The 14,147-nt window shown below is 36.1% G+C and overlaps 1 protein-coding gene across 1 annotated transcript in view; it reads left to right on the top strand.

Moving 5' to 3' along the window:
- Positions 1–269: 269 nt before the first annotated feature.
- Positions 270–14,147, top strand: part of LOC129203336 (cadherin-19-like) — a 69,760-nt gene continuing 55,882 nt past the window's right edge. The window contains exons 1-2 of the mRNA XM_054817702.1: positions 270–403; positions 11,167–11,258. The gene's annotated coding sequence lies outside the window, so the exon portion shown is untranslated. The remainder of the gene's footprint in view (positions 404–11,166; positions 11,259–14,147) is intronic.

Genomic DNA, 14,147 nt, shown 5'->3' with positions numbered 1-14,147 from the left:
AAAATGAATTACCTTCCCACTACCTTGGTTACTTGCCAGGGAGTACTTTATTTTTCCACTTGGAAAAAGAAAATCAGCTTGTATTTTGCTTGCTAGAGCCTTCTGCATTTTAATTCTGAACTCTGAATGAACATCAGAGAGGCCTTATGATGTTTTGCACAAAAGTGCCTGTGTTCATAGTTTTACTCAGGGCACCCAAAATAGCATGCAGTAAGCAGTGTCATACTGTGAGTTTTCAAAACTAAAAGCAGAAGTGACTTATACTGGCAGGAAGCTGTAACTCCTAAAGCTTTCCGAGGATCCGTGAAGTAAAAGAGAATTGCTTACTTCTCTGCATCAGATGTTTAATTCAGCTTTTGCAATATCCATTTCTTTAAACCTAGAAGGCCCTGAGGTTACACAGGTAAGATCTCTATCTTTTTTTCTTTATTATCTTCAAAATTCAAATTTAAAACATTGAGCTGGGTGTCTCCAGTGCAAAAACAGCAACAGGCAAAGACAAACCCAGAAGTCACTCAAAATCTCTAGAAGGAGAACTCTCCTTTTGTTGTTTCCTCAGAGTCCACCAACTAGCTTCTATAGCTGTGGAAATCTAACTTTCTAAGTTGGATTTCCCAGAGGAAATACTTACTACGTCTGTTTTGTGTTCAACTTGCACATTAAAATTTTCATGCTCTCAATCTGGTTTTGCAAGAACCCTTCCTCTGACAGACTGCTTGCAATTGCTTCATCTACACTCATGCAAATGATTGTCACTAAAATGTGCTTACAATTTCTGAGGGTGACATCAAGAAGAGCAAAAAGTCTCTTGTTTTACAGGGACTTTCAGAAATACTCCCTGGCTTGCTACTCTCCATTCTACTGTAGCAATAATAATATTTTTTATTACTTTTTTTTTTTTTCAAATTTTGTCTTAACTTCATGTTCCCATTTCTCTTTATAAACCCACACCTAACAACTGCAAAGTCTTTCAGACAACAAAAAAGGGATGCCTCTACTTTTGTTGGATCTCAAGTGTAAAATGGCAAATTCTTAATAAATGAGATGTTCAACGCGCGGTGCAGTATGTATACTAACAAAATATTTGCATTGCATGTTTCTTTTGTAAGGCTTCTATTAGGAAGTATAGCTACAATCTATTTTTTATGTTCATACTCTCTGATTTGACTGTAGTCAAGAAACAGCCAGTAGAATATAGCCCAGAGATATTTAATAACTGTTGATTAGTTGTTAAAATACTGAATGTCTGTCAGCTAATCCTTCCTACAAATTATTTTCATGTGAAACTGGTAGGAATTACATGGGGTTTTGATTATATAATTATTTTTTAATAGATTGTAATTTAGAATCTGTTGTGGTTGCAAAAGCACTCCAGATATAAACTATTTTTAATTTATACCAGGATAAATTTTCACTAAGGTGCAAAAATTGATCTGTGGACTCAGTTTTAGGAGTTATAATGATACATTTCAATGTTCAGCATTTTTCTGTTAGAAGTGTTAAACCAAGCACTTACATAACATGAATGTAGGGCTGTGTCTGGAGTTCAGACTTCCTGCATTTTTACAAACTAAAAAATGCATTTGTGTAAGAGCTAACAGACAATGAAAGTCCATTCTTGGAAATATTTTTAGGTAAAGGAGGGAGGAAGAAAGAGGGACTTGCCCACAAAATACTTTAAGAAAAGTAGCTTAAAATTGAGGAACAAAATTACAAATCTACTATGGAAAGCCGTGCATTTTTAGAACCAAAATGTAACTATTTTAACCTAATATTAGGTAATTTATGAAATTATAATGCACATTTTACACTCAGAACTGCTATAATGTAGAATATTTTTAAAATTAACTCAATACATTACCTCACTCTTTCAGAATGCTTTATAATTATCAACCTCAAGTAAATATCAGACAATATCGGCACCTTTTGATAATGAAATAAGAAAGCAATATGTGATATGCTATACAGGCAAATTTTAATGATGCCATGGTTTAAGCTACCTTTTGCTTTTCATCATTACCCTTTGTTTTATTTCTTTTGATACTTTATAACTCTTTGGGGTGAAATTTCCATTGTGTAGTCTTTGCATCCAATTCACTATAAATATACTTGGAAACTCCTTGTTTGTCTTAATCAGAAAGATTTGGCTGTTTCTTAAATCAGTTTAATTTAAAACAGGTAATTTTGCCAGCAGATCTAAAAATACAATAGATAATACTGAATTAAAATATTAGTTCTTTTGTAGATGAAAACCATTATTCTCGTTTTACTTTGCAAGTCACAGAAAATCTTGATTTCTACCACAGGCAGTAGAAATTATTCCACCACAGTCCCTTATTTTTTTTCTCTACTTCACGATGTTCCCAAGCCCTTCTGAGTCTGCATGATGCTAAAGAAAGAAAGGTTTAACAGAAAGTCTTCCTTATCCATCCTTTCAATCTTTGCAACCCAGCAAAATACTTGTTTCTGAAGATGAACGAATCAAGAGGCCAGAGGGTGTAGCCTCAGCTATTCTGAGTAGCGTGGGTGGTTTCATTCCAGACCCTGCTAAGTAGACAAGGTACATATCCATGACAGAGGAAGCTGCTGAGGATGGAGCAATGTCAACCAGAGCACATGAGACAGACCCGGGAACATAACCGTGTTTTGGATACACAGATCCAAGTCTCTTCTCCTCGGTTGTATTGCCTGTAGCATAAAAGGAATTGCAATTGCTGCTGCTAACAAGCCGCAACTGTTAACAACGTTTGCAAAAGGACATTACTCCCAGGTTTTCTATCAGGGACACAAACATAGCGAAGACCTTGTAAATGGAAGGTGATATTAAATTAGAATCCCTCATTCTCAGGCCACTGACCGAATTGTTAAATCAAACTCCCTTTGAGACAACAACATTAGAAATATTTGAATAAACAACATAAAGGATATTCAGTTGGGAAAAAAAAGAAAAAAAGAGAGAAGTAAAACCTCAGTAAAATACTTGGTGTCTGCAAATATAGTACTGGAACTAAAAATACGATAACACCTGAAATAAGATTACTAAGACTATCTTAAGGGAGAACTTTAAAGTTTATATATTTTGATGCAATGTTAAATTTGTGGAGGACAAACTCTTTTTGTGTTGGCATTATTTTATTTTATTTTTTTTTCCAACTTATGAGTGACAGTTGTTGCAACCTTAAAATTGCTATCTAAACATTAGAGGAAGTGTAAGCTGTCAACATTTTTCTGTTTTACTTTTTGTGTGGAATTATGACACATTGGAAGCCAAAACACATCCTAGTAGAGTAAATTATAAAATATAAATAACAAAAGAATAACTGAATTCATTGTGACTGAGCACTGTATGTACTTAGTCTGATTCAAATCTAGCCAAGATAAAATCTCTCTGCAGAATAAACTCTTTTTCAGTATTTTACAGATCTTTAAGATGGTCAGTGATAAATAACATGGGTAAAATAAAATAGCAATTTGAAGTTCTTGAAGTTCTATTTTGCTTGACAATTTTCTGTTTAAAACTGTTTTTACAACTATATTAAGCAATATTATGTATTGTTATTACATTAACAAGTATTTTAAATGCCCTACCCTCATTCTCATGCAGCATAAAGAAGGTTTGTAGATTTTCATTTTCAGCAGTCTGATGATGTAGCCAAAGTGATGAGTAGTCTTTAAATACAAAGATTTCAAAAGTTGAAAGGGATTTAAAGTGACAATGCTTACCAAAAGGTAAAGAGACTACGGTTACACGCTCCTTTCCCTGTAGAGAACCTTTTCAGAATGGTGAACAGGATATGTAGAACATGTGGGCAACAATCTACATGGCAACCTGCTAAATTTTTCCCTCCTGCGGTTCATAAGTCGAAGTAGGGTAATACCATCTGTCAAAACTGGTCGGAAAAAAACAGGATCAAAAGACTTTGCAAAGAAAACTGTGTTTATTTAGTGTCTCTTTAACAATTTGAAATTGTTAAATGCGATCTAGATATCCAAAATAGAATTTGTCACGAGACAGAACAAGGAGCTATGTCTTGTATTGCCTTTAAACAGATTGTGGTTTGTTGGATGTGGTCACAAGTGAACAGATCTCATCTCCCAGGAGTTTTACCCACAGTGACAAAACACGGGAGCCAAAACCCAAAAAGATATGAATCTTTCTTAAATCATTAATCTATGATTTCTGGATGATTGGAAGCACTCCGAAAATGTCAAGAAAACTGCCAACAAACTTCATAAATAAAGCTGAGAAAATCATAACACAGCAGCATGCCAAAATTCTCTACATGTTCTCTGCATATTTTTTCAGATTTACTGAAAACACTCATACAAGCATACATGCCCAGACACAAAACCATGCTCTGTGTTACATGTTGGCATGAGGAGCATGAATGTGCAAACTGCTACAGAAGCTCCCTAGTGCCCCGACGCATCTGCACGTATTTTTGGGAAGATGGACACAGACTAGGAATAGTCCTAACTTTGGTTGCTTTTTGACTTATGCATGACATTTGAGGTGATACGAAAGTGGATTTTTTTTCTCTAAATGGTGCAAATTCTTTCTCTCTTTCATCCCTCAAAGAACACAAAAAATAATCATTGTCCAAGGTTCCATGAGCTGTGACAATAGGTCCCACTCATGACGTCCTTCCCAGGCTCGTCAGCTTCCCATGGAGCCCACAGAAAACTTGAGGGAAAGAATGGAGAAGAGGGCATGTGCCAATGCAGCGCAAACTGTAACACCCCCATCTTTGCTAACAAATTGGAAAATAGTGCTAGTTTCAATTACTGCCCTGTTCATCTTCAAACAGCTGATCTCTCACTCTGTCTTTCTCCATGAGATGCAGATAGCCGTCAGAGAAGATTAAGGTCATAGCTGGTGCTCTTTTTATGTATCACTGTGATATATATTGGCTGGACCAAAATTTACCCTTAACAGTAATTCCCAATGGTAGATGAGCTAGAATGATTTATGCTACTTTATATCCCATGAGGTACCCCTGGAAAATAAAAAGACGTTTCCAGACAAATTAAGATGACAACTAGACTTACAGAATGAAAATGTGGTAAGTGTATTGGTTTTCCCCTAACATCAAATTTAACATATAAATTGAATTGGTTTCAAATGCCAGATCATTAGATAGCTGGCATACACGGCTATTTTCATAAAAGACTGACCCATGAAATGTATAAATAGCATTTGGAAATGTCATATAGAGATAAACTGTGCTGATTGCTCAGCTTTTCATATGCACGCTTTCAGGAGTGTGCAAATGTTATAAAATTAGACCCATTTTCTGGTGCCTTACATGTAATATTATTCTACTCAATTCTTTATCTCAGCTATTTTTCTATATGATCATCTTAAAAGATTTTTTTTTCCCACTGAAAGATTATGGGAAAACAGAGCCTAGACTCAAAGACTGTCACAGTTTAAGACCAATTTGACAGTGTGGAGACTAAATGGCCTCAGTTACCTGAACATTTTAATCACAGCTTTATGAAAATTTAACAAGTGACGTGACTCCCCTGACCTGCGGGGGAGGAGGTGGGAGATGGTGCCCTCCAGGAGGAAGATAAGGCAGGTCAGCAGAGCAGTCCCCACCAGGTGGTGCACGCTGGGATGGGGCTGTGGAGGTCCCTGGGGTCTCTCTGGTTCCCTCTTAGAGTCCTCCTACGTGTACCCAAATAGTTTCTCCCCTCACATACCCCTGAGGTCCCTGTTCCATGTACCTCTGAGGTCTGTCCCTGAGAAACCCCTACCCCATCAACTACTGGTTCCACAGGCAATATCTGATTGGGATTCCCCGTTTGAATCCCCTCAGCACCCCACACCAGCCCGTGGCTGTGGCTGCGGCTGCGGCTGCGGCTGTGGCTGTGGCTGTGGCCGTGGCTGTGGCCGTGGCCGTGGCTGTGGCCGTGGTTGTGGCCGGGCCCCTCTGGGTTTTTCTCCTCTGCTGGCGGCTCCTGCAGCCATGGGGAGGCCAATGGTGCCCGAGGTGCTCCGCTGTTCTGGTGACAGGGCTGCTCCCCTGCGCAGTGGGGCTCATCCTAGCACCGCCAGCCCCCGCCATGCACATACCGGCAGGTAGCAAATTTCTCAAGAGATACATCAGTAGGAGCGGGTAACAGAGAGCAGCACTGCAAGCTGCGTGTAACGGGAGCCTGAGCCCCCCTCAGGTGCTAACCCAAGGCCAGATCCTGAAGCGTCCTCTGCTCATGGGCAGAGCTAGTTAGTTCCACCAACAACATCCGAACGAGCCCTGCTCTTAGCAACCCAGCATTAACAAAGCAAAAAGTTCCTATTAGCCTGGGTCCTTATAACCAAACCTAAGAATTAAGTTACATTAAAAAAAAAAAAAAAGAAAAAAGTTTTTCTCAGTAGGTAATATTATTTCCTACAAATGAAACTATTTTCTCAGAAGAAAAGAAAATTTAAAGCAAGAACTTACCTCCAAATATAGTGTCTACAGGCATGGGTTTGTTGCATATATGAAGCATTCAAAGAAACTCTGAAATATGAATTTATAATCACATTTTCCAGATATATTGTAGAAACTGGAAATGTAAATAATTCAAAGATGTGAATAACTGGTTAGTTGTCATAAATCATGGATTTCTGCTTTTCTGTCCATTGGGGTTTTTGTTGTATGGTTTGTCTTTTGTTTTCTTTTTCTTTTTTTCTTTGATAGATAGCCTCTCCAGAATAATAGCTGATTTCCAAGTGGAGAAATACTGCTTAAGTCTAAGCTACTATAACCTGATTCAGTCCATTTTCTTTCAAGTGAAAACAAGGCAGCACAGCAAAAAGTGTTGCATCATAAAAATGATAGACTGTATTCCTGAGTATTACTAATCATAAATGTCAGAGAGACTAAAAAGTATACTATCTCAGTAGGATATCTGAAGATAAACTCTGCAGGAACAATTTCATTGGTCTTTTACACACAACAACTTTAGATTTCTAGGAATTTGTAATTGTTGTGTGTAGGCTTTCTTTTTTCAAGTCTGGGTGTGTTGGAGCAATGCTCACTATACCTAAACCAGGGAAGTGAGATGAGCCTACACGCTCACGTAGCAGAACCTGTTGGAGAATGATTTGATGTCAGAAAAAGACTGAAATTATATTCAGCTGTAATGCATGAAAAATGTGAGAGTTTTAATATATATGTGACAAAATCACAGAAAACTACAAAGTGAGGAAGTAAAGAAAACTCAGTTTTGCTTTGATGTTTTTTCACATCCAAAAGAAGCATGTTTCTTTTCTTCCTACATCCTGACCGAGTCTTTATGATTTACATTTGACAGTATGATACCATAGTAGTATGACATCATGATAATAATTGTATTGATCACAAAACATGGTAATCATATTGAGGAAAAGCATTCTGGTAATCAGATAGGTTAAGTAGGGATTCAAAATATGTGAGAAAAAGTTTCCTGAAGTTTGGTTTGGGTTTTTTTTTTTTTTTTTTTAAATGTACTGGAAAACATGAAGAATTATCAACTCTTTTTAAAAAGTGTTTATATTATAATTCCAAGTGACTTGTATCAAGAAGATAAATAGTGTGTTTTATAAGAATTTCAAACATTATTTTAAGCTATTTAATCTATGAAACATCTTTGTTCTGGTCTAATTTCCTTTACTGGAATCATCTATCTCTACCCAAAATGCAAAACATATCTAACAGAGGAACTGTGAGGTATATTCCTAAATGTAAATTATGACTAATGTATTTAACAAGATGTAACTTGATCTTCACTAATATTAATATGAACTCAGAAGTGAAAGAACTTACTCAAAAATAGAATATTTCTGTGGGGTTGGCAATAAGATTAAGAATGCTGTTCCTCTGACTTGTTTGTAGATGTCTTTGAGGTAATTTATTAGCTTAGGTTAATTGTCAAGATCATCTCTAGACAGAAAGAGGGTGATTTAGACTTCACGTTAGCTACCTTTCTTACAATGCAGTAAAACACAGACACCTTTCTCATTCCATTGACTATTGAGGGAGCCTGCATAGCCACATTACACTAGGTCTTTAACTTTCACGTGCTTAAATTAATCAGTGCAGTCTTAAGAAAACATGGGAGCCTCAGGCTTTGTATTATTAAAACCAAAAATGCTATCTATGCCATAAAGAATAATCATTCACAAGCACGGAGAAAAATTAGATAAACTCTTTAGGTTATTAACAGGCCTATAATATCTATGACTCCACAATAAACTTTGTAGTATTTCATCTTGTAGTCACAATTTTTTCAATAAAGAGGAACTTTATCCCATATTACGTTCTGTTCTTCTTGTAATAAAATTATTTTTTCTACCTCATTTAGCAGTTGTATTTAGCAGGCAATGATTCTAGGAGTAGAGTTAATTCACACAAATAGTACTAAAAAAGGTAATGTAATAAAATAGTAAAAAAGTAGGAAATAAAGCTAAAAAAAAAAAAAGGAAAATTAAACATTTTGAACATTGTAAGTTTGGCCAAGTCTCTGATATATCTTGTCAAAGTGACAGTGGGTACCTGTGGAGAAGCACTGGATGTTTTTTACTCAGCAGAAACTGTGAATAAGTTTGATTTAACTGAGGCAGAGAGGCTGCAAATTGATTCCTTGATTCATTTAGGACACAGTCAGAGGTAGCATATAGAAAACCCTAGAGAGAAGAGGACAGCATTATTGTTTCCTTCCTCAATAGGTGTACAAGGTTGGAACTCTGTCAAGCGGCGGCAAGTTCATCTGTGTAAAAGGCGATGTAAGGTATTTGCCCATCAGACGCATCGATTGCTTGATGCAAGGGAGAACCCTAGGTGACAGCCTCAGCAGCTGCTGATGGCTCGCTGCCGCCCGCGGCTGGGGGAAGGAGATAACGGGGGGATGCTGAGCCAGCCCAGCCCTGCTGCCAGTCGCACCACCGCGCTCAGTCGTGCAGGCTGCAGCTCCACTGCTGACAAATCACGGGAGGTTTATCAGTCACAGCTTGCTTGGTCTTGCCCCATATTGCTTCGCAAAGTTAACGGTTAGTTAAAAATGGGTTCAAATTAGTTCACAATTAGTTAAAAGTCAGTTAAAAAACCCCCAAATTTAAAGTTATGTATTCTCACATCCCTCTCTCAAGAGAGGAAATGAATTTAGAGAAAACAAACAACCCTTTCCAAGTTTTGAAAAACTAAAATGCTAAACTGTATGGTTTTCACATACAAAAAACCATATTTTAATTTTTAAACACAAATATTTTTATAAACAATGGCCATAAAATATCATGGAAACAATTTTTTTTGTTGTTTTTTAAAACAAGTTTCATTCAAGTATCTTGTACTGAAGTCATAATGACTTAAAGATTTTTAGAGAGCATACCTCAACAGTAATTGCTTTAGATCTTCAGGACTTCTCCATTAGGTAGCTAGCTATAATGATAGATGTTGGTAAGTTTGCATAAAGATGTGTATTTACCATATATTTTACCAGTATTTACCATATATTTTAAAAATAAACTACATATATAAAAAAGAAATCAATTTCATAGCATGTTCATTAAATCACATATGAGATCCTTAATTTGCAAATATAAGTTGGGGTTGGATTTTGATCATTTACAAGGCCACAACCTGGCTGTGCAGCAACAGTCCATGAGTGATCCTAATGGTGTGTTAAGAAGCCATCCTTTTTGGAGTTGGAAATTATTTTACACTTTGAACTTCTGAAATACTTCTAAAAATGCAGTAACTATATATATATTTAGCTTATGTTTAGTTTTCCAGTATTCATAATGCCCTCTAACTCTCCCATTTCTAAATCTGTAGTAAAGAAAACAAAACCAGTCATAATGTCTTTCTCTTCTAGCCTTCTTGTAGATTACAATTATAGCAGGGGAATCTTTTACCACATTTTGAGATTAATTTGCCATACAGAAAAACCTATAGAGTTCAGTTTACTCCATTAAATTCAACCCAGTCAAAGACCTCTTTCTGTAAAGAATGAGAAAGCTGGGAAGAATATTGGTTATCAGATGAGTAAAGTGATCAAGCTCCAAGTACTTTCTATTTTGCACTGGTTCTTGTATAGAGCCAATCTTTGTGATAGTTATGTATCAATTAGGAAATTGTGCTAAAATCTTATCAAAAGGAATTATCTTCAAATATTAATTTTCTTTCAGTTCTTTTCATCACTCTGCTTCCTACACAGAAAAAAGCCCCATTGTTTTGGGGATACTGTCTAAAGAGGAATGAGCATTTGAATTTTGATGTAGTGAGGTTGGAAGTAGTTCTCTGACATTATATTAAGAAGCTCAACAAACTGAGCACTATAAAACAAAGCCCTCTGACATGAAGAGATTAACATTAGCCTTGAAAAGGAACAGTACCATCTTTACTAAGGAGCTGTAGCCATAAACATGCTGTAAGCATCCCAGTGACTCTCCTACTTTATCAGGCATTTTCTCTCTTCAAACCTTTTCCTCTATTGTACTAGTAGAAAATAACCTGACAAAAAAAAAATAAAATTTGTTTTCATTTGTTGAATTCATAACACACAATTTCTCCATTCAAGCAACAAACAACAAGAGGGGCTGACCAGGAGCAGGGAAAGTGGCTGGTGTTAGAAGAGAGGGAAAAGGCAGCCTAAAGTCATGATGCTACTGAAAAAGCTTATGTTAAACTATAATCTAGAAACTATAAAGTATCCTTTAAGAAGATTGCTTAAGAGCAAGGTAGTCCTCTGAGGAGGTAAAAAGGGGACTTCTTACAATTCATTTACCATTTAGCACAAAACGAACTAAAATTTTATTACAGAACAATGTTCTACTGAGAGCTGGTGGAGGAAGTGCTCTTCAAGGTGAAGTGCTTTCACTGCAGAAGAATTACGTGGCCTGTGTACTGAATCAGTTGTTTCCACAAAGATAATGTTGTAAATCCAAATAGATTGAATTGCAAGAATCCTGATAATAGATCATATTTTGCTTTAAGACTGCCTTTTCGCAAAGCCTGCTTGTTCTCTATTTGATCCTAGTTGCAAATAATTTGGCATCCAGTTTGATATCAGTACTTGAAAAAAAATTCAAGTGGTATGATCCATGGATAAATATGCCCTCTTTTCCCATTTATATGAACCAACTGGCTTTGTGTGACATGATAATTTTTTTTTTTTCCTTCTGATTCTCTTTAACAGAGAAAGATATTCCCTTGATGCATTTCAGAGAATTTGATCAGCTTGGAATTTTTCAACATTGAAACAGCTCAGAGTTCAACCCTTTCCTCAAGGTAAAATATTTTTTTCAAGCAAATTGTAATTTTAAGCAGTATTACTGTTCTATTTTTTTATTATTATTTTAAATATTGCTTTGTGCATTCTGTGAAACTCACATGATATCAAGTAGAGAAAATGGCAAGACATCCCAAAGGGAAAATTCAGAACATCTAAAATCCCTTCTACTCCCTGTTTTGGCTGGCATGTTACCTCTTTACTGTTGAGGTTGTGTGTGAAGGTTTCATACATTTGTTTCCTCTAGCTTTACCTAATCCTTCTTGACACTTGCAACAATGAGTAGAGTCAACATATTAGATTTATTGGTTACTCTACAGAGTAAAGCTTATTTTCATGTTCTACTAAAAAAGCTTGAAACCCTTGTATTTATTTGTTAGGAAAATTATACTTTCTATCCAGTGAGGATTTTTTGTTTTGTTTTCACATTGCTATGCTAGAGCTTTTAGCATGGATAATAACTCTGGCCCCTTCCCAGAGAGGGGGATTTCTGTGCCATGCTTAAGATTTCACAGGACCATGCCAATACCCTGTCCCTGTTTCTACTCCTTTGTTACTACACAGCTGCGAGGGTGAAATAGTACAATAACATAATCAGCATTAGCGACGTACATTTCGAGTCATATTTCAGTTAAGGGCAAAGAGATCACAAAAGTAATTTGAAGGAAAATGAGAGGGAAAATGTACAGAATTTACTTTCCTGGCTGACAGTTGTTGGTAATAACAACAAGAGCTCAGGACTAAAATATTTTTAGTGCTCTTTTGTACATCCTTCTCTATAGCAAAACCATGAGACCAGGGAGTAATCCCAGTTTATCTCTATACAAATTTTCAGCCAGTTGTCTAAATACTTTAATCTTAGGGGTTTTTTAAACAAAGCAGTAGTGAAATTATGATGCACTACTGAATTAAGTTTCAACCCAAGATAATTGAGAACATATCCATATTTTGTAAATACCCTGCAAAGGAAAATACCCTTTCATTCATTACACTGGCATATGATGTCCTTTGTGAAAGTAGTTAAATTATTTCTGGGATTTAAGCACTGATTTTCAGAGTGGCTTTTTAAGTCTGAGTGTCCAGAGGACTGGTATTTTCTGTAAAATTAATGCTTATTGTTGAACTCTAAACGGGTTGTAGCATGCACAATACAAAGTTCATATGCTCTGCAACAGGGAAAAGGTTTTTTGAGGGAAAAAAACCTAACCAAAAACACCCCATAAAAACTAGTTTTATGTCAGAAGTCCTGATTCATAGGACATCTTCTAATAAAAAACATTTTCCATAAGAGACCTCTAAAAAGTCAAAATGTGCTGAACAGTAGTGAAGGTTGGAGAAGGGAGATGAGAGGAAACCTATCATTAAGGCAGCTGCCTATATTATCTCACAGCTCCTGAGAACTTCCTTGACAAAGTAAAACTTACCTAAAGTCACAAAAAACCTCCAAACCTTCTATTATTATATGGGACAACAAAAGAAATTTAAGATAGTGGCGTATCTAAATGTTCCATTTTCTTTCACTTTTGTTAACAATCTTTTTATTTCTCTGAATAGTTTTCCACATCCTGTTGCCTCTCATGCCATTTATCCACTATTTACAATTCCTGGCCAAGAATCTATAAAAGGACCCAAACCACCTGGAATGATAGAAAATAGTGCCATGACACAAAATGTAAATCTAGTGATAAAGTCTGATAGCATGATGAGCAGTGGAATTCTACCCAGGGAGAAATATAGGTGTCAGTTTGCTCTTTGAATTAAAAGTGCAGGGGAAACTCAGGTTCAAAATCCTGTTGAAAGCTGGCACTAGAATTAAAATGCAAGAAAAGAATGAAATAAAGCAACATAAAATACAATAAAGCTGTAGTGGCAATTCCCATCTGAGCTGTTCTTTTCACACTTGTAGGATTAAAATGAATAACTGATGTACTCAGGAATTTCATGAAAAAGAGCTACAAGATTCATTAATCTAGGGAATTAAATTATATAGAATTGGTTCTCTAAGACATTGAAGTTATAGGTAGATTTGATGATTAAAATGTCCCAAGTTATAGTAGATTCAATGATTAAAATGTCCCTATCCATTTACTAGTGCAAAGCTCCCAAAGAATGTTTATATTTATATTTACCAATGCTATTTAGGAAAGTTGCAGTGCAGCAGGCCTGGTTTACGATTTTAATCTGCCCAATTGCTAAATGTTCCATAAAGCAGACGGTGTGAGGAAGAGGGCAAAATTAAGCAGACAGAAAAAGAAATCTCTTATTGTTCTCAGAGTTAGAAGGTGATCTCAAATCAATTCAACATAAAAGATTTTCAGTTCATGAACAAGAAGCTGAGAAGCAGGGAATTGTCTGAACTAAGAAAATATGTAATTATTTTTTATTTCTTAATTTTGCCACATCCATCTTGATACCACCCAGCATAACGGTTGACTATGCTGCACTCTTATTTTAATCCAACAGAATGCAGTGCCCTTAAATAAATCACACTGCCCATGACCAAATGATGTGATTCATAACACATTCTTCCAGAGACTTTCTTGTTACCTGAGCAGTATCACTGCAAATTATATCTGTGGACTTGGAACTGACTCCAATCCCGTTGTTTTCACTAGACTGCAAAATTCAAAGTGTGCTGTCCTCTGTTATGTTAAATCCACATGGCTTTTATGGAGTTTAACAGCTCAGTTTGGAGAAATAAACTCTTAATAAATTAATAACATAACTCATAGACTCTCTTAATATGGAAAGCACTACTGTTACCATACCCTGGTTTCTTGTTCCTTTTCATTCCCCTTGACTTTTTGACTGGCTTACTATCCAACATACAACTACTTCTGAGATGGCATGGGGCAATCAAAGTCCATTTTTCACTAGCTAAGGAACCA

The sequence above is a fragment of the Grus americana genome, chromosome 2 (assembly GCF_028858705.1).
Source record: "Grus americana isolate bGruAme1 chromosome 2, bGruAme1.mat, whole genome shotgun sequence".
NCBI lineage: Eukaryota > Metazoa > Chordata > Aves > Gruiformes > Gruidae > Grus > Grus americana.
This window is presented reverse-complemented; position numbering and strand designations above follow the sequence as displayed.